The 19,793-nt window shown below is 31.0% G+C and overlaps 1 pseudogene; it reads left to right on the plus strand.

Moving 5' to 3' along the window:
* Positions 1–363: 363 nt before the first annotated feature.
* LOC120145940 overlaps positions 364–19,793 on the plus strand; it is a 43,585-nt pseudogene continuing 24,155 nt past the window's right edge.

Genomic DNA, 19,793 nt, shown 5'->3' on the forward strand with positions numbered 1-19,793 from the left:
GTCAACCATTCAATACATTAGAAGTGTTGTATTTATAAATTTTTAAAACTTAAAATTGCTAGAAAAATTAAAAGTCTAAATTTCTATAAAATCCAAAAAGGAAAAACCCTAAAATATCAAATCCTATTATTATAGTCAAATGCCTACCCATTCATTGTCGGACACCCATAGTCTATCATCTCCTTATCGTCCAATACCCTAAATCTTAAATCTCCTTTATCCTTAAGTCTTCAATACCCAAACTCCTAATCCATAATCCAAGGTTCTCTAAGATGGGATGAAAGCAAGATGATGTAGATGTTCTTGGGAAACAACACAAAGTAAATTCTTAACACAATTATCACACCTTGCACTGGAGATCAAATGATCTGGGAACACCACAATTCAGGTTTTTACTCCACAAAGTCTGGATATATTTGGTTGTTAAAGGAAGCAGGAACCGAGCGAGACCCCTCTCCAATCTGGAAAGCAATTTTCAAGCTCCCCACGCTACCAAAGGGGAAGTTTTTCGGGTGGCGAGCCTGTCATGAGTCTTTAGCTACAGCCTCCAAGCTTGCTACCACAAGTTTTGGATTTGGGATTTGCCCACAGAAACTGCAATCCATGCCCTCAAAAATTGCCCAAAGACAACTGAAATCCTTGCGGCTTCAGGTATAAATAGAAACTGCTTTGTTTCCCAGGTTCCTAACGTCAAATGGTAGATGGAAGATGCTGCCTCCTCCTTAGCTAGAGAAGGTTTCTCCAGATTGATCACACTATTATGGAATGTTTGGAATCGTCGATATAAGTGGGTGCACGATGGGGAGGTTCAAAGGGGATATTTTTGCTGAATAGACCATGCAGATCGCCAGCGGGAAAATGGTTCACTCCGAAAGCTAGGTACCTAAAGATCAATGTTGATGGAGCGTTTTTACCCAACTCTGGAGCTGCAACAATCGGAGTTGTGGCTCCTGACCACCATAGACTTGTTGTAGGAGGACTTGCACGGAGACTTGAAGGGACTCACTCAATGGAAACAACAGAGGTTTGTGGTTTTATGAAGGGACTAGATATGGCAATCGAAAATGGTTGGGATAACGTAATTGCGGAGAGGGACGCCATTTCCATTGTCAACCGCTTGAATACTTCGCATGAAGACATTTCAATGAATGGATTGATATCAACGAAGCAAGATCGATTTTAATAAGCAATCTAAATTTTTAAGTTCTCTATGTTTATCAAGAGGCAAACCGAATTGTTCATTCTCTTGTTCATCAGGCTTTATCGAGAATCAATCTATTTTGGTTTGCTTATGAGATACCATAATGTATCTCAAATGATGTTATCTTTTATGTTATTTGCATCTAATTAATTTGAGTGCCTACTTTATCAAAAACAAAAATTCTCTCTACTTGACCCTTTCCTCCCTTGAAAACTCGTCGCCAGCTAGATGCTTCATAATACATCGTTGTCGACGTATTCTTATTTCGTCCACTCACATTCTCTCTCTCCATCCTCCATTACTTGTCTGCATCTATCGTAAAATTAGCGTCATCACTCTTGTCCTTCTTTCCTTTGCACTGCCAATTGTGTTCGACTTACACCATTAGTAAAAGGGGCGGTAGCGGTGGCTGAATTTGACGGAAATATATGAGATTTGTGGATTATGAATAAAAAAATTCTATTTGATAATTTATATTTTTATGAATTTTGGAGTGTTTTTTCTAAAATAAAAGAAAATATAAGAGTTTTTTGTTGTTAGTATTTATGAATTTTATTTTTAAATAAAGGAAATTAAAAAATAAGTCACGTATCACATACCAGTTGGTTAATTGTTTTTAACGGATATTTTAGCATTTGCGACAGAATTGACAGTAAAATTGTAAATTTTAAAAATTAGACATCTATTTTGATTAAAAACTTCAAACGCCTAATGTAAATAAAAAATATAATTTAATTGTTTTTAATCAAACCTAAAAAATTAGTATAAAATAGATTTTGCTAAAGTATTTTTAAACATATACATGTTAAACATATACTCATCACGAGTTCAAAGTACGTATCTGACCTTTTCCTTAGAATTTCAACTTGCATATTAGGAATGTATAGATGTAATGATAGATAAATTCTGTTTCAGGTCTTCGTAATGTTGGGTTCACCGGTACACCTTACGGCACAACAGAAAAATTATCTGGCGATCTAACCAGTGATCCAAGTACGAAAACGCTAATTTGGGAGGAAGAGATGCATAATTTACCATAGATTCCTTGAATAGCAGCAAAATCGACATGATCATCGTGAACAATTTGAATCGTTAGCCTCCACAGAAAACATCTTGGCCTCTACTTATTTCACCCAGTTGAGAGTAAATTTTCTTTTTTCATTTTTTTTTGAGAAATATCGACAAAAGGGATAAAACGACTGCTAGGCCATCATATTCCTTGTATACTATGTTTCCTTAACCTTTAGGGTTTTTATGAATTATTTATTAAAAGAAATAATTACATTAATAATAATCTAATATTCATTTAGTATGTACGGGATAATTAAAATCACATATATATATATATATATATTAATTTTAATTACACATTTTTAATTCAAGTACAACAGAATGGTACATGTGTAACTTATTATAATTTGCTCATCTCAACCCTGGGATGTAACCATGTAGGTTCCTGTACAATAAAATGGTACCATTCTTAATCCAAATAGTAATAATTACTTCTAATGGTACAATAAAATGGTACATGTATAACTTATTACACATTTTTAATTCAAGTACAATAAAATGGCACATGTATAATATTAGTAGTAATTATTAGAACCATTCTAATATTACAAACAATGAGTGACACCTAACAATGTATCATTATCATCTAAGTTACAAGAAGTCATGATTCGACATAACTTCTTCCTGACTAATTCCTTTTATGTATTATATCATTTGTCCTTTATATCTAGAATAAACACAAGCCTTGGAATAGTCACACTCGTATAGCCCATTTAACATTTCTTGATATCCAAAGTCAACTATGATAACGAACAACTTATGATATCTCATATCAATGTGTTTGAACATGGCCATGCATTTCTAGTCTCACTCAATCAAGTGGCATGTGATATAATTCCTATTATTTAGGAAGGAAAAATCCTATCATTCACACCACACTATATATATCGTAATGTATTCAACATCAGTCTTAATAGTGCGATCAGTTATGGAGCAGGTTTGATTGTATCAAAACACACGACAATATATGTTGATATAGTAATGATCTCAAATCTGAGATCATACATGTAGTCACCATCATGAGCAATGTTGTGACCGTCACATAATAATCCAAGATATATGCTCATAGTGGTCAATCCAATATGGTGTTCCCTAACAACATATTCATGCATCGATTCTGACATCTCTATGTCAATAACAACTTATTGTCATTAATCAGCATGTTAGCCTTAAATGTATTATTATTTTCCATGCTCATAATAATACTTGACTAAGGACCTTTCAATAATAATCATATTATTATATGAACATTATTATCTTTTAGTTTATTTAATACATAGAAATATAACAAAAGAAAATAACGGTAATGCCTTTATTTAATAAATACGGTAAAGAAAATATGTCAATACAATCATCACATTATTATTTTTTGAGCATACTCTAACATGTAAATGATCAGTTCCCAAACTAGGACGAGAACACAGAATCAAAGTCCGTATCATATCAGCCAGAGCATACAATGTGGACCTCATCACTGAGGTCATGATGAACGGTGGTGATTACGTTTGACTTTGACAGTTGGGTAATTCTATAGTATTATTTTAATCTCCCTAAATCCTTTGGATTGGATGACAAACTTTATTTCCTTTATTTTTTATTTTTGTTTATATTATTTGTTACTTCATATAACTTGAATTTCTATTGTATTTGTAATAGAACACCTTGGAGTATTTCTTTTCTTCTATGTGAAGATAACCAAATAAAGAAGGAAGTGATGTCATTCCTTGTTCATGCACATGTAAGTCACGAACCACAAAAAAAATTAGAATTTTAGATTTCTCCTATTCCATTCGTTTCAAAACATTAAATGTAAGCTAATAGGATACTTAGATGTGTCACAGGTGCATTCGACCCACTCTGGAAGAGCTCAAAAACTTTGGCGACTAGGATTTCACCATATACAGCGACGGACAGTTCCCGTGTAATCGATACACCCATTACATGACTTCCTCCACCAGTATAGACCTCAAACTCGGTAGGAGGGAGATGGTCATTCCCGGCACCCTATATGCAAGGTAATTGAAGAAAGTTATTTTCAGTGTTATGCAATATCTCATGCCTATACGACGGATCTACTCCCTCTATTGCAACATGGGAAAAGCTGTGACGTTGCCCGTTTCTTCGAATTACTGGGTACACAGTTTAGAAGGATTGTTATGTTCGTGTTTGTGATGAAACGTAATGTGACTGAAAACGTTATTTAAACTCGAGCATGTACAGGAAAGTAAACTTTGTCCACTGATCATAATAGGTATTTAATTGAAGATGATGAGCATTGATAGAGCGAGAATAATGTATTGCATACAGAAGGAGGGTGTTATGCTAAGTGCATTGATTTGTCTAAAGAGAAAGAGCCTGATATTTCGAATGCCAACAAGTTTGGGACCGGTCAAAAACTCTGATCCGTCGAGCTTTAGTGGTGAATCTATAGCAATATCTAACTTGACTGCTTTTGTTCTTCAGTGTTATAGAATGTCGTATTCGAAAAATACTCGAGAATTCTACCACTTCAATAAATCTTTCACGAGTAAGAACCAAATCATAGTGAACAATAATGTTCAAACTGAGACAATTACTGTTCTAATGAAGACATCGATTGTAGAAAACACAAGGGCAACCTATCCGATCAAGTATTTCGTAAATGCAAAGATATCGTGTGTCAGGCCTCATCCAAAGAATGTCATTCTAGTGGCTTGTGATGCTTTTGGTGTGCTTCCTCTAGTGAGCAAGTTGAGCTTGGCTCAAACCATGTATTACCATGAATTTATGAATGAAGAAGTTTTACATTGATTCTGTACATCAGTAAAGGAGTATCTACAAATATATACAACACCCTATAAAGCCTAACTAAATAACCAACTCATAATAAAGTGAACTAAATAACCATCATATTTAATATCCCCCCTCAAGATAGAGGTCGATGAATGTTTATAAAACCCATCTTGACTACAAAATTGTGAAAAGCAAGGCTTTGGTGAAGATGTCAGCAAGTTGACTATTAGAACGAACATGAAACAAATTCAAAAAACCCATCGCATAACTTCTCTAAAATAAAATGACAATCCACCCTTGATATGCTTGGTTCGATCATGAAAAACTTGATTACTGGCGAGGTGAATAATAGCCTAATTGTCACAGTAAAGGAACACATTCGAAGTAGGAATGTTAACAGAAGAAAGCAAAGCTGCAAGCCAAACAAGTTCACATATAGCTGACACTGTGGCCCTATACTCAGCTTCACAAGATGATCGACTAACTGTGTGTTGTTTCTTTGACTTCCAAGAAACAAGGCTATCACCAATGTAGGTACAAAAACTAGAAGTGGATTGACGTAGAACTGGACAAGAGTTACTATCTAAATCAACGAAAGCACTTAACTGTAGGTTGGATTTTGAAGAAAACAACAGTCCCAAACCTGGAGAATTCTTTATGTAAGATAAGAGATGATAAACAACACGTAGATGAGGTTGATGGGGAAAGAAAACAAATTGACCCAACAAATGCACTGTGTAGGCGATGTCAGGTCTCGTATGCCTAAGATAAAGAAGTTAACCAACCAAGCTTCAATATATTTAAGGATTAGATAGTAACTCACCTTCATGAATGCTTAGTTTGTGAGAAAACATTATAGGTAATTCAACATGCTTCTTACCAAGTGTTCCAGTACCCTCTAAAATTTGAAGAGCATTATGCCTTTAAGAAAAAGAGATCCCTGAATCATTCCAAACAACCTCAAAGTCGAGAAAATACCTCAAAGGACCTAATTCTTTGAGTTTGAAGTGTTGTTGAAGCGATTGACAAGCATCAGCTAACAACAATAAATTCTTTCCAGCAAGAATTATATCATCAACGTAAACCAATAAAGCCACCATATCATCACCTTTCCCTTTAACAAACAAAAAATGTCCATAAGGAGAATGTGGAAAACCAAAACCAATCACAAAACAAGAAAAGTTTTGAAACCACTGATGAGAAGCCTGCTTAAGACCGTAAACTAACTTGTGAAGTTTGCAAACCAAATTCGACCTTGTCATTGTTGTCTTATAACCAAGAGGGAGCCTCATGTAGACTTCTTCATGAAGCTTTTCATTCAAGAAAGCATTATTTACATCCAATTGAAGGAGATGCCGATTATGTGCGGCAGCAAAAGCCAAAAAGACTTTGAATGAAGTCATCTTAGCCACCAAACGTGCCTTATGCTTTTCAAAGGTGCCATCAGCATTATATTTAATGCAGTATACCCATTTACAATTAATTGAGTGTTTGTCATTAGGGAGAGGGATAACAGACCATGTTTGAAGAAAATCCAGAGCCTTTAATTTCTCATTCATTCAATTTCTCCATTTAAGAAACAGAACAACTTGGTGATAGAATGATGGTTCATACGATGAAGAAATATTTGCAAAAAAGCCAGCATATGAGGGAGACAACTTTGTGGAAGAAAGATGCTCTTGAATAGGTACATGCATGACATAGAAGCAACAATGTTACTGTTGCAATAGTAATCTTCGATATATGAAGGCTTATTAATAGTTCGAGAAGACCTTATAGAATCCTTACAACCGGATTAACATGTGATTGAATAACTGGTTTCGTAGGTAACTTTTCAATAGGCTTGTGCTCATGGTGCTTAGGATCATGCACTACATTTTGTTGTAAATCAAGAGACTATGATTTGGAAGAGTCTTCATGCATGTGCTGAACTGGAGATGCACGGGGATCATTATGGACGACAGGAGCAGCATGTGAGCCTGAAGTGTCAGTCAAGACAACATGTAAAGAGAAATCAGAAAAAGAATCAATAAGAGGACTAGAGGGAGAGATAGTGTGAAATGAAACAATCATCTCATGGAACACAAAATATCGGGACACCACAATGGACTTGGTCTCAAGAACATAGACTTTTTACGTCACCATCTCAACAACAAAACCAAGATAAACACCAGGCAAGGCTATTTCTGATAATTTGTCTTGATGAGCTCGAAGTGTCGAGATAAAACATAAATAGCAAACACCTTAAGATGTTCATAGACTGGAGCATGAGTTTGCAAAAGTTAAAAAGGAGTCTTGTTGTCCAAAATAGGAAACGGCGGCCTGTTGATAATATATGAGGCAATGATCAAACAATCACCCCAAAAACGAATGAGATCCCTGGACTGAAAATAGAGGTTTGTAGCAACAACCAAAAGATGTTGGTGTTTCTTTTTCTACACAAGAGAATTGATGAACAATCCCTAAAGAAGAAAAAAAATAAGTGAATATCAACTTAGGAGCATTATCAGACTTGTAACATCCATCTCCCGTATACCGTTATGTATACGAGATACAGATGTCAGAAAACTTTTAAAACAGTTTCCCATTTGAAAATCCGTACAATTTTGTTTCATTTTATAAACCATTATAATTTACTTATAATGAAAACATGCATTAAACTTACATATACAATAAAAACAGATGTTTTACATTTCACCATTATACATTAGTTTAATTCAAAAGCTTTTCAAAGCGTTTTTACTAATCCTATTACATGCCAACCAAAATATATCAAAAGCAGACAAGTATGTCATACTGTTACTGATGAGGGTATTCTGACTTGATATCTGGTGATCTTCTTACTCAGCTAGTATTCCACCTAAACTTTAAATAAACACACATAAGTATTACTTAGTGAGGCATAATTAATCACAAGTAAAGTTCTGAACACAATTTATTTCCATACAGAAATTCATACACTTAGTATGAATTTCTTATCCTTTTAGCACACAAGGTGCCCAACATAGAAATTCATACACTTAGTATGAATTTCTTTCTCATGTTAGTACACGAAGTGCCCTATATGGAAATTCATACACTTAGTATGAATTCCTTCTCATGTTAGCACACGAAGTGCCCTACATGGAAATTCGTATACTTAGTATGAATTCCTTCTCATGTTAGCACACGAAGTGCCCTATATGAAAATTCATACACATAGTATGAATTTCTTCTCATGTTAGCACACGAAGTGCCCTATATGGAAATTCATACACTTAGTATGAATTCCTTCTCATGTTAGCACACGAAGTGCCCTATATGGAAATTCATACACTTAGTATGAATTCCTTCTCATGTTAGCACACGAAATGCCCTATATGGAAATTCATACACTCAGTATGGATTCCTTCTCATGTTAGCACACGAAGTGTCCTATATCGAAATTCATACACTTAGTATGAATTCCTTGACATTTTAGCACACTTAGTGCCATTTGGTAATCACCATACATACATCAATAATTCAAACTATTATGACTATTATATCATATATGTACATAATTAAATGTACTCACCTGGCTCGCCTTGCTTAGAAATCCAAAAAATGGGAAGCTGATTACTCTAGAACTTTTCCCTTGCCTTTTTCTTTACTCGACTCGGGAGCTTGATTTCGATCTATCCCAGATTCATTAAATACATGTATAATATCAATTGTTAGTGTATTTCCTAACAATTATAACTTAATCATTAATCAAAAGTACTTATTATTAATCTTTCTATAACAATATAAGCATAACTTAACATTTCTGGTTCCTTAGTATCGATACTCCGACAATAGTATCGATACTACCCTACTATGGTATTGATACCCTTCCAGTATCGATACCAAAATTAGATTCGATGTGTCCCATTATCAATACCCTTACCATGGTATCGATACTACTATATGGTACTGATACCCCTTTATGATATCGATACCAAAATTAGGTTCGATGTTACCTGGTATCGATACCCTTACCATGATATCTATACTACCTCATCGGTACCGATACTGATTGAATTAGTATCGATACTTCTTATCTAAATCAGCTCAATTTTATCTTATAGTATCGGTACTGTTCTATCAGTATCGATACACATGCCCAGATTTTCCAGTTTCAACCCGAAACACACCCAACTTTGGCCAATTTTCCTCTCATTTATCCCTAACAATACTATGCAATTCTTCTCTACTTAACCATACTAACCTCTATTCATTTAGATACTTAAAACATTTAGTATCCCTCAATAACATTTGATTATAAGAATCACGCCAAAATTTGTAACTTGTTTTCACACTCATCCAATGCTTCTAATATTTCATTTACCTTATTGACAAGTCAATTCTAACAATAAACATTAATAAACCCTCATATATTAACATATCATTATAAAACCCATTTTCTAAAATATCCTTTATTTCCCCTATTTCATTGTTTTAATCTCATCTAAACCTTTTTTAAGCTTCCATCATATACAAGGATTCAATAACCAACAAAAATTGAAGGAATAAACCATTAAATTGAAAACTTACCTTTGAGCTATGGGAGACTCTTCTACGGGGAAAGAGGAAGAAGAAGAAAAAAAAGAGAACTTTTTGCAACCTAATTCCCTTTTCCCCTTATCTTTAATACCAATTTTAAAATACACTTTAATTTCTCTTTCATTTCAAAGACTAAAATGCCCTCTTAATAATCCATTGTCACAATTTAGTCTAAACCAATAATCCTAATCATTATCATCTTATATCATTTAATCAAATAAATCCTCCTATTTTTGAATCATTTCAATATAGTCCCTAAATCAGTATTTAGGGCATTACAATTATCCCCTTAATAAAATTTATCCTCAAAATTTAAAAAAGTTGTAATACCCCAAAATTTAGATAATGACCAAAATGTAAATTTTGAAAGTTTGATGGTCAAAGTAGAAAATTGGGAAAAGTTTAAGGGACTAAGTGGTAATTTTCCCAAAAAGAATGTTAGTCCATAAATGGATTTAGTGAGTGACCAAATTATAAATTTTTAAAGTTTGGTAACCAAAGTATAAATTTTAAAAAAGTTCAAGGACCAAAATATATATTATTTTCACATTTTTAAATGTTGAAAAACAATATAAATCTTTGGATTTTAGTATTTAATTTAATATTTAATTTGGACTGTTGGATTAAAGTGACAGGATTATGATTTTTGGAAATTTCAAGGGCAAAATGGTAAAGTGGAAAAACATTTTGTTCATCTTTGACTTTGGAAGATGATAAGGTTAGGTGTCTTGGTTTAATGGTGATTATGAAGTTTCATTAAGGGTAAATTGTTATTTTCTCAATTTAATGAATTTAAAATTCATTAAAGTTAAATTAAAGCTAGATAATCATGAAAAATATCTAAAGTTTCATGTATAAAGTCTTCATTATCTATTCATTACCATGAGCTATACCAAGGTAAGGGAATTTGTTTTTCCATTTTTGAGCAATTTTCTTTGGATTTCGGGTTATGTCGTGAAATAGAAAATTGTTCTACGCGAAAAATGCAATCATTTGGTACTAATATTGCTTCTTAATCTTGCTGGAATTCAAAGATCCCAAATATAAGGGTTTATGTTCATGATAGAGTTCATGAAATTGATGATGAATCTTGATGTTTTTGAGGTTGTAGATTCATTTTCAGGCTTGATTTATGGTTAAAACATATTCAATCTTCCTAGAAATTATTCTTTAAAATTCGGCCAAATTATAAGTTAGAGAAACTTTGTGTTGTGATGAGATTTGATTAGGGATTTGATTGTAGAGATGTTATAAGGTTGATTGAAAGTTGATTTCATGCTTGAATTGAATCAAAATCGAGCAAAATCATGAAAACATAGTTTTAAAGTATAAAGAATTCGACCATGATGTATTTGAGTGGGAAAAATTATGGAAAAATTATATAAGGTCTGGAAATGATATAAAAAGTATTCTACAAGCCATATAAAAATTTGGGGACCATTTTTTAATTTTTGAAAAGTTGGGGGACCAATTTCTACAATTTTTAGAAAAGTTGTGAATGGTTGTATAATTGTTTAATAGTTGATGTACTATACTGGAAATTTCTATTTTGGAATTGAAATGAGTGTTTATATGAGAAATATAACTATTTTAGAAGTTTGAAAAGATTGGTGTTTTAAGTACAACATTCACATAGTTGGGGTACTTAAGTGTAGTTATGCCTTTGTAAAATAATTTGAATGGTAATAATTTCAATGCTGGAATTTTTGGTATTAAGAATCCAAGTGCTAAAATGGTGAAGAACCATTTTGTGTAAATTGGAAAAGTTGGTGCCAATGCTAAAAGGAATTATTAAGTGTTAAGTGTTTTGGTAGAAGATGAGTTTCAAGTATATTATGGATTTTGTTTTGGGGATATGTTTATGTTAGTACAATACTAACATATGTATTGTTATGAAATTGTAATTTGTACAGATCGTGATTGATTTGTGAATGAAGCAAGTCAAGTATAAAAGGGTTTATTGTGTATCATAGTGAGTCACATATTTTGGAATATATAAAGTATCAAGGTGAGTGCAATACATGCATGAGATGGTACATGGATTTTTATACATCATGTACATATATGTTTTATACATCATTAGAAAAACTTGCGATAAGTCGACCTTGTTTATATCAGCATGATATTATGTCATTTTTATAACTTTGATATGGCATTGATATGTCACAGTGTGAAATTATAGTGCATTGATCATGGATAATGTGATATTTTACCATGAATGTTGCTTTGAGTATGAACTGCCCCATTGTTAAATTATGATAATACACTTTGCCATGGATGGATAAAATAAAATAGACTATATGCCCAAGTATGTTATTGAGGATCAGTAGTATTAATGGCATGTCATAAAGTCTAGCAGTTGCATATTAGGTAGCACTAGAGTGTCTAGAGAAGGCACATAGTGCAGGCCTCAAAGTGTCTAGCGAAGACACGGTACAAAACACTACGATGTACAAGGTGGGTAAAGCTCGACCTCAGCACTACGGTGCATTATTAGGTGAGCAAAGCTCGACCTTAGTACTACGGTGCAATATTTGACTTCTATACTGGGGTTCTCATACAGTTATACTTTGGGTTATGGTTTATTGGTTAATAAAGGATAAACATACAAATAAGCTTACGAGCTTATGGGATAAATGACAAGTATATTGGTAAGAAATTTTATATTCAATTATATTATTTTGATCATGGTAAAATATAGGATATGCAGGTAACATGATCTTATGGCATTTGTTTATGACATTAAATCTCATGCATGAGTTATATTGCACTATTTATTGTTTTAATTGCCTCACTAAGTATATACTTAGCATGTGATTATTTTCACGCGTAGGTAAAAAGCAAGAGTAGAGTAAAGAGTACAAAGCACTCCAAGCATCAAGGAATATACTACAGTATCAGTAAGACATCCTATGATGAAATTTTGACTTTGTTAGTGGCATGTACTTATCAATGTCCTAGTTGTTTTGTTGAACTATCTTGGAAATGGTTTGTAATAACTAAACTAAATTATTTTACTCTGTTTCAATATGGATATCATAAATCCATATTAATATATGTTTTAAATAGTATGTGATAATTTGATATGATATGATATTTTTATAATATCATTTACCATTTTAAGAAAAGAAATTTTAAATCACTTTGAATGGGAAAGTATTTTACGAAATTCAGGAGACATCTATAATCTGTATAGGTATAATTATACGGGTTATGGGTGTTACATTTATTGGTATCATATCTACAAGTGTAGCCGTTTCTGGACTTGGAAAGAGTTTATTTTAAGTAAAAAATGTATACATCCCACTAGGATGTCAAAAGTTTATTGATAGTTGTATATATACTGTGATGATGCTTATTGGGAGTAAAGTTACTCTTTACTAATGTAAGATGATTTTGACTATGTTCAAATGTCAGAAACTAAAGACAAAGGTAAGAAAGTCAAAAATGTTGAAAAGAAGGTCGAGATTGAAATCGAATCAAAGGGACCCGATATAACTTCTGTAAAACGCTTTAGAAGGGTGAGTGTTGTTATGGATTTTCCTCCATTCTGTGGAAGAAATGCCCTAGCTTTCAATGAAGTTTCTAAATTGGAAGAATCCATTAAAAAGTTTAAATGGATTACAAGAGAAGTCGAATCGGATGAGGATCCAGAGGAGATTTCTGAATCTAGTGATGATTATGAGGTTTCTCCATGTATGCTTAAATAATTGAGAAATATTTAAGTTAAGCATTAAATTGTTTAAAGTATTGTTGATTTGAGTAAGAGGAATTGAGTAAGCGATAAATATGATTTTTGCTAAAAGTTTACAGAAAACTGAGTTATTAGTGAATCAAATGATTATGAGTTGGATTGAGAATATATATCAAGTCCATAAAACTTGATAGAGTTACCTTGCAAAGGTAAATTTGTGAAATGGATTGTCTAACCATTCCATGATGCAATGAATTATTATTTAAATTGAGATTGATTCTCAAGAACTTGAAAAGTTTTAAGTTCGTAGTGAGAGGAAAAATAGTAAATTTGCTTGATAGTGTGATTTTAGCATTAACTACTATGAAGTTATTGCTACAAATTTATCAAGTTTTCTTATTGAAATATATGGACATTTAAACTTTCATTTGAGATAGAAAATGTTTCAACTGCTCGAGAATGTTTTCTTTGGATCTGGAAAAGTTATATAGATTTTCTTAAGAATGAATTAAGGAATTCTAAAGTACAGTTACTCAATTCAACTTGATAAAAAGTGTTATTATGGCGTAAGATCTATGGGTCATGATACAAGTGTTAGACGGACAAATAATAATTGTCCGATAAAGATTCAGGAGCTTATGTTACCGGTGAATCTTATGGGATTATCATTAACGAGTTTTAGATCATTTTGATCATGAGTTGGTTGTTTCTGTATTAAGGTTGTATTAATGGTCGCAAGAAGCGATTAATTTAGAAAAATGAGGAGAAATTAAAAATTTTAATGATTGATAAAAAAGTGAAATCATCACTAATGTGATATTAACAATGGTTATGATTAAGATGATGTAAAAAGGATGCATAACTTTTCTAGCTAAGGTGATAGATACTCAAGTATTTGAAGTAAGATCATATGATATTTCCATAACTCGGGAATTTCCATATGTTTTCTTAGATTTATTATTTGGGTTTCCTCCAGATTGAGAGGCGAATTCAATATTTATGGTTATCAAGGCATTGATCCTATATCTATGGGTTCGTATCGAATGGTTGCGATTGAGTTAAGAGAATAAAGAACCAATTGCAAGAGCTGCTAGATCGAGGATTCTTTAGACCGAGTATTTTACCTTGGGGTGCACCAGTTTTGTTTGTGAAAAAGAAAGATAGATCTATACGATTATGCATAGATTATCAACAGTTAAACAAAGTAACAATTAAGAACAAATATCCTATTTTGAGGATTGATGACTTGTTAGATTAGCTTAAAGGAAGCAACAATTTTCTCTAAAAAAATTGATATTCGAATGGGATATTATCAGTTACAGATTAAAGAAGAAGATGTTCTAAAGATAGTTTTCAGAACACAGTATAGACACTACGAGTTCGTAGTACTGTCGTTTGGTTTGAAAAATGCTCCAACAATATTCATGGATTTGATGAATTGAGTATTTCAACCTTACTTGGATTAGTTGTGGTTGTATTTATTTATGATATTCTGGTATACTCGAAGACAAAGATAGAGCATAATATTTATCTTCGTACTGTGCTTGAGATACTTAAGGGTAAAAAGTTATATGACAAACTTACAAGGTGTGAGTTTTGGCTGTCAAAAGTATTTTTTCATGGTCATGTTGTCTCGGCAGAAGGCACAAGAGATAAAAAACTAAAGAAAAGAAGAAAGAATAAAAAAATAAAAAGAAGATGAAAAAAAACAGAAAAAGAAAAGAAGAAAAAAGAAGAAAAAAAAAAAAAAAAAAAAAAAAGAAAAAATAGAAAAATAAAAGAAAAAATAAAAAAAAGAAAAGAAGAAAAAAAATGAGAGATGCTTAGAAAAATATTTCACTTGTGAAAAAGGTGAGACTAAAGACTTTGAAGTCAAGTCTGATGGGTGTCTATTTTATCGAGGAAGAATTTGTATTCCTCATGATGATGAGTTGAAGAAAGATATTCTTTTTGAGGCACATTATAATCCACTGACTATGCATCCAGGTGGGAACAAAATGTATCAGAATGTAAAGAGTTAGTTTGTTGTTACATGTTTGACATGTCAACAAGTAAAAGCTCAGCATCAAGTGCTTTTGGAATTGTTGCAACTGTTTTCTATTCCAGAGCAGAAGTGGTAAAGAGTCACTCTGGATTTTGTTACTGGACTACCTTTGACATCAAATAAAATAGATTTCATTTGGGTAATAGTGATCGGTTAACTAAATCGGCATATTTCATTTTGGTGCGAATGGACTACACCTTGGATAATTATGCAGAGTTGTATATCAAGGAGATAGTTCGACTATATGGAGTACCAATATCCATTATATCCAACAGGGATCCAAGGTTCACTTTAAGATTTTGGAATTCTTTGCATAAAGCTTTGGATACTCGATTGAATTTCAGTAAAACCTTTCATCCACAAACGGATGGTAAGTCAGAAAGAACTATTCATATATTACAAGATATGCTGAGAGCATGTGTGATGGAGTTCAAGGAATCATGGGAAAAGAAAATTATTTGTCTCTATAAGAATTTATCTACAATAACAGTTATTAATTGAGCATCAAGATGACTCAATATGAAACTTTTTATATGGGAGAAAATGTCGAACACCATTAAATTGGTTCGAGTTAAAAGATTGGAATCTTGTTGGCCCATATTTATTGAAAGAGGTTGAGGATAAAGTAAAAATAATTCAAGATAGTCTCAAGATGGTATATGATCTGCAGAAGTCTTATGCAGACTTGAAGCGAAAAGAGATTGAATTTCATGAAGGCGATCAACTTTTTCTTAAAGTATTGTCTTGGAAAAAAAAATTGCGTTTTGGGCACAAAGGGAAACTAAGTCCAAGATTCATTGGACCTTATGAGATCTAAAAGCGTGTCAGATAATGAGTTTATCAGTTAGCATTACTTCTAGAGTTAGTCAAAGTTCATAATGTTTTTCATGTGTCAATGATTAGAAAGTATCGATTGAATCTTTCACATATCATTTCATCAGAGGAAATTGAGATCCGACCAGATTTGACTTATGAAGAAGAACCAGTACAGATCTTGGCTCGAGAAATCAAAGAACTACGTAGCATGACGATTCCTCTAGTCAAAGAGATTTAGCAAAATCATAATATCGAGGACGTTACATGGGAACACTACAAGAAATTTCTACTATTGTGACAAATTTAATTTTTTCAAAATTAATTTTGTCACTATTAGTAGCTTTTTGGTGACAAAATAAACAACCGTCGCATTAGATTAAAATAAGATATACAATTATGACAAAAGCTAAAATCGTCAAAATAATTTGTCACAATTAGCAAATATGTGTAACATATGGTGACAAAATAAATTTTATTACGAATTTTTGTCACAAATATTTTCCTCCAATTTTTTAGCGCCAAATTGAAGGCATAGAGTGACAACTTTTGTGACTAAAAGTTTTAGTAACTATGACAGAAAAAATTATCACAACAAATATAAACAAAAAATAATGAGATTTATATCTGTTGTGACAAATATTGTTTGTAATTATATATTTTAATTATAGTGACAAAATGTATAGTAACAAATGATTGTCTCCAATTTTTGGTAAAATAAAAATCATATAGTGATATGTTTTGTAACTATAAGCTATAATTATTGTTACAAAAAGAATTGTCACAACAAATAATGAGATTCAAGTTTTTAGTAAAAAAACAATGTTTGTTGTTATATGTTTTAATTATAGTGACAAAATATATTGTCACAGATTTCCCTCCATATTTTTTTGCGCCAAAAAAGTTATATAGTGACAAATTTTGTAATTATAAGTGTTAATAATTATTACAAAAAAATTGTCACAAAAAAATAATGATATTCACATTTTTGTGACAAATTATATTAATAGTTATAAATTTTAACTATAGTGATAGCATATATTAATTGTCATAACTATTTTTCTCCAATTTTTTGTTTCAAAAGTTATATTGACAATTTTTATAATTATAATTTATAGCTATCATTATAAAAAAAATTATCACATAAAATAATAAAATTCAAGTTTTTTCGTAATAAATTATTTGTGTACTTATATATTTTAATCATTATGAAAAAATATATTATCATAACTACTTCTCCCTATTTTTTAGTGTAAAAAATGCTATATTGTAACAAAATTTATTGTAATTAATAAAATTTAAGTTTTTTTTGTAATTAATTATTTTTTAGTTATATATTTTAATCATTATGAAAACTTATACTATCCGAAATATTTCTCCCTATTTTTTGGTGCAACAATGTTATATAGTGACAAGTTTTGTAACTATATATAATAGTTATTGTTATAGAAAAATTATCTAAAAAAAATATTTTTTTAATTAATAAAATATTCAAGTTTTTTTATAAAAGAAAATTACGTTTGCAGTTATATATTTAATTATAATGATAAAGTATAATTTTATTATAAAAATTGTTAAAAATTTTAATTTTTTCTGATAATATATATATATATAATTAAATGGCATTTTCAAATAAAATATAATAAAAAACTATATTATCAAAAAGTTGAGAGGCATGTTTATTTATTAAAAAATCATTATTCTAAATTTAAAATTTAAAATACACAAAAAAATAAAATATAAAAATAGTAAAAATGAAAAATTAAATTGCTAAAAAAATTGAACTATATATATATGTATTAAATTGGGAATGAACAAGTTAATTTAAGCCCTCATGTAAGACGATCCGTGTAAGTCTTGAACAATATATATTAACCATAGTTGGGTAAATTACCTATTAAATTTTTTACATTAAGTTTAGGTAAAGGTTACTTCCGTTTATAATGTTATATTCACTACAATACTCTTTTTAGTTGTATAACTATTTTTAATATTTTTTATTATATAATTTCATAATCGTTAATGATAGAAACTTTTGGTTAAAGGATCATGTTAATTGTTTTTTCCCTTAAGTTTGAGGGTCGTATTGAATGCAACAGTAATGTGATGGCCAAATTGATTTTTTTTAAAAAATGTACAAGAGCATTATGTATCTTTTTTTTCCTGAAAATTAATATAAATTAAATAAATAATAATCGGATATTCGATGACCCAAAAATACGGGTACCTAGGTTTTATGGGTATCCAACTTATGGGTGCCCGCATATTACTGGTTGAGAGGTAGACCGAGTTTTTGACACCCAAAAATTTTGAATACCTGAAAAAACGAGTACCTAAATATGAACATCCCTAACTAATACGGATGATAAAAAAGCATGTATTAAATTTTTTACGATTATTTTTATTAACTATAACACATCAAAGTTTAACCATAAATTATTTTTAATACACGAATTTTATATACAATTTGTATCATTTTTATTAATAATTAATATTATTATAATTATTGATTTGTTTTTATATTTTAATATTATAAGAATCTCTTCAGAACCATCATGTTCTGAAGATTATACTTTTATTATTTTAAACAAAACAGTAAGCCATTATCAGAAATAGTAAAGAAACATTCAGTGACCAAATTAGAATAAAGTAAAACAAGGGACTACATATAAAAATAAGTGAGACTAAGGAATCTTATCCTAATTAGACCAAAACTTTAGGAGAACACTTGTGCGCCGCATCTCTCCCCCTCTTTCTTTTCTTTTTTACCATTTGCAAACCCTAACCCCAAAAAGATTAGAACACTCTTAGAGCTGGGTATATGGGCTAAGGCCCGCGGGCTACCCGTTTAACCTGCGACCCGTGCGGGCTTCGGGCCTCAAAAATTGAAGACCGTTTAAATTGCGGGCTTTTTAGCCCGGGTCGTTAAACCCGCGGGTTTAATGGGTATAACCGCGGGCTACCCGTTAAACCCGCTAAAGTCCGCTTAATTTAAAATTTATAAAATTTTAGAAAAAATAAACTTAAAAAATTTTATAGAAAAAGAAAATAAATTACTTATAAATATGATGTTACTTATAACTATTGTAGTTTTTAAATTTATTAGGGTGTTTGTCATAATTTTACCGTTGCTTGATATTTTTTTCATTTAAATATACATCATTATCATTTTGGTATTTAAAGTTTTTTTATTTAATTATGACTTTTATTTTTTTCATGAAGTATGTTATCCATTTTGTTCTTTAATTATAAAAAGTCACGTGATATTCTAATAATATATCACATGACACGTAATATTTGGATTAAAAATAAGAAAGAAAAGTAAAATAAAAAATTAAAAATATATTTTTCAACTTTTAAAGACTTTTAGAAAATAAATATATTTTAACAAATTAATACTTATATTTTATCAATTTTAGTATAATTGTATCTTTCAAATTTTCTCTTATACTGTAAGTATTTTATTTTATATTTTCATATTATGTTTTAGTATTTCTTTAAAGTATCCATAAAATACAATTATTAGAAACACTTGACAACTTTCTTGTTAGATTTGTATAATGTTTGACTTTGTTAAATTTTTAAGTTTGAATTTCTACTTTTAGACACTTCTATGTATTCATATTATAGCCTTG

The sequence above is a fragment of the Hibiscus syriacus genome, unplaced genomic scaffold (assembly GCF_006381635.1).
Source record: "Hibiscus syriacus cultivar Baekdansim isolate YM2019G1 unplaced genomic scaffold, ASM638163v2 tig00110895_pilon, whole genome shotgun sequence".
In the NCBI taxonomy this organism is placed as follows: domain Eukaryota; kingdom Viridiplantae; phylum Streptophyta; class Magnoliopsida; order Malvales; family Malvaceae; genus Hibiscus; species Hibiscus syriacus.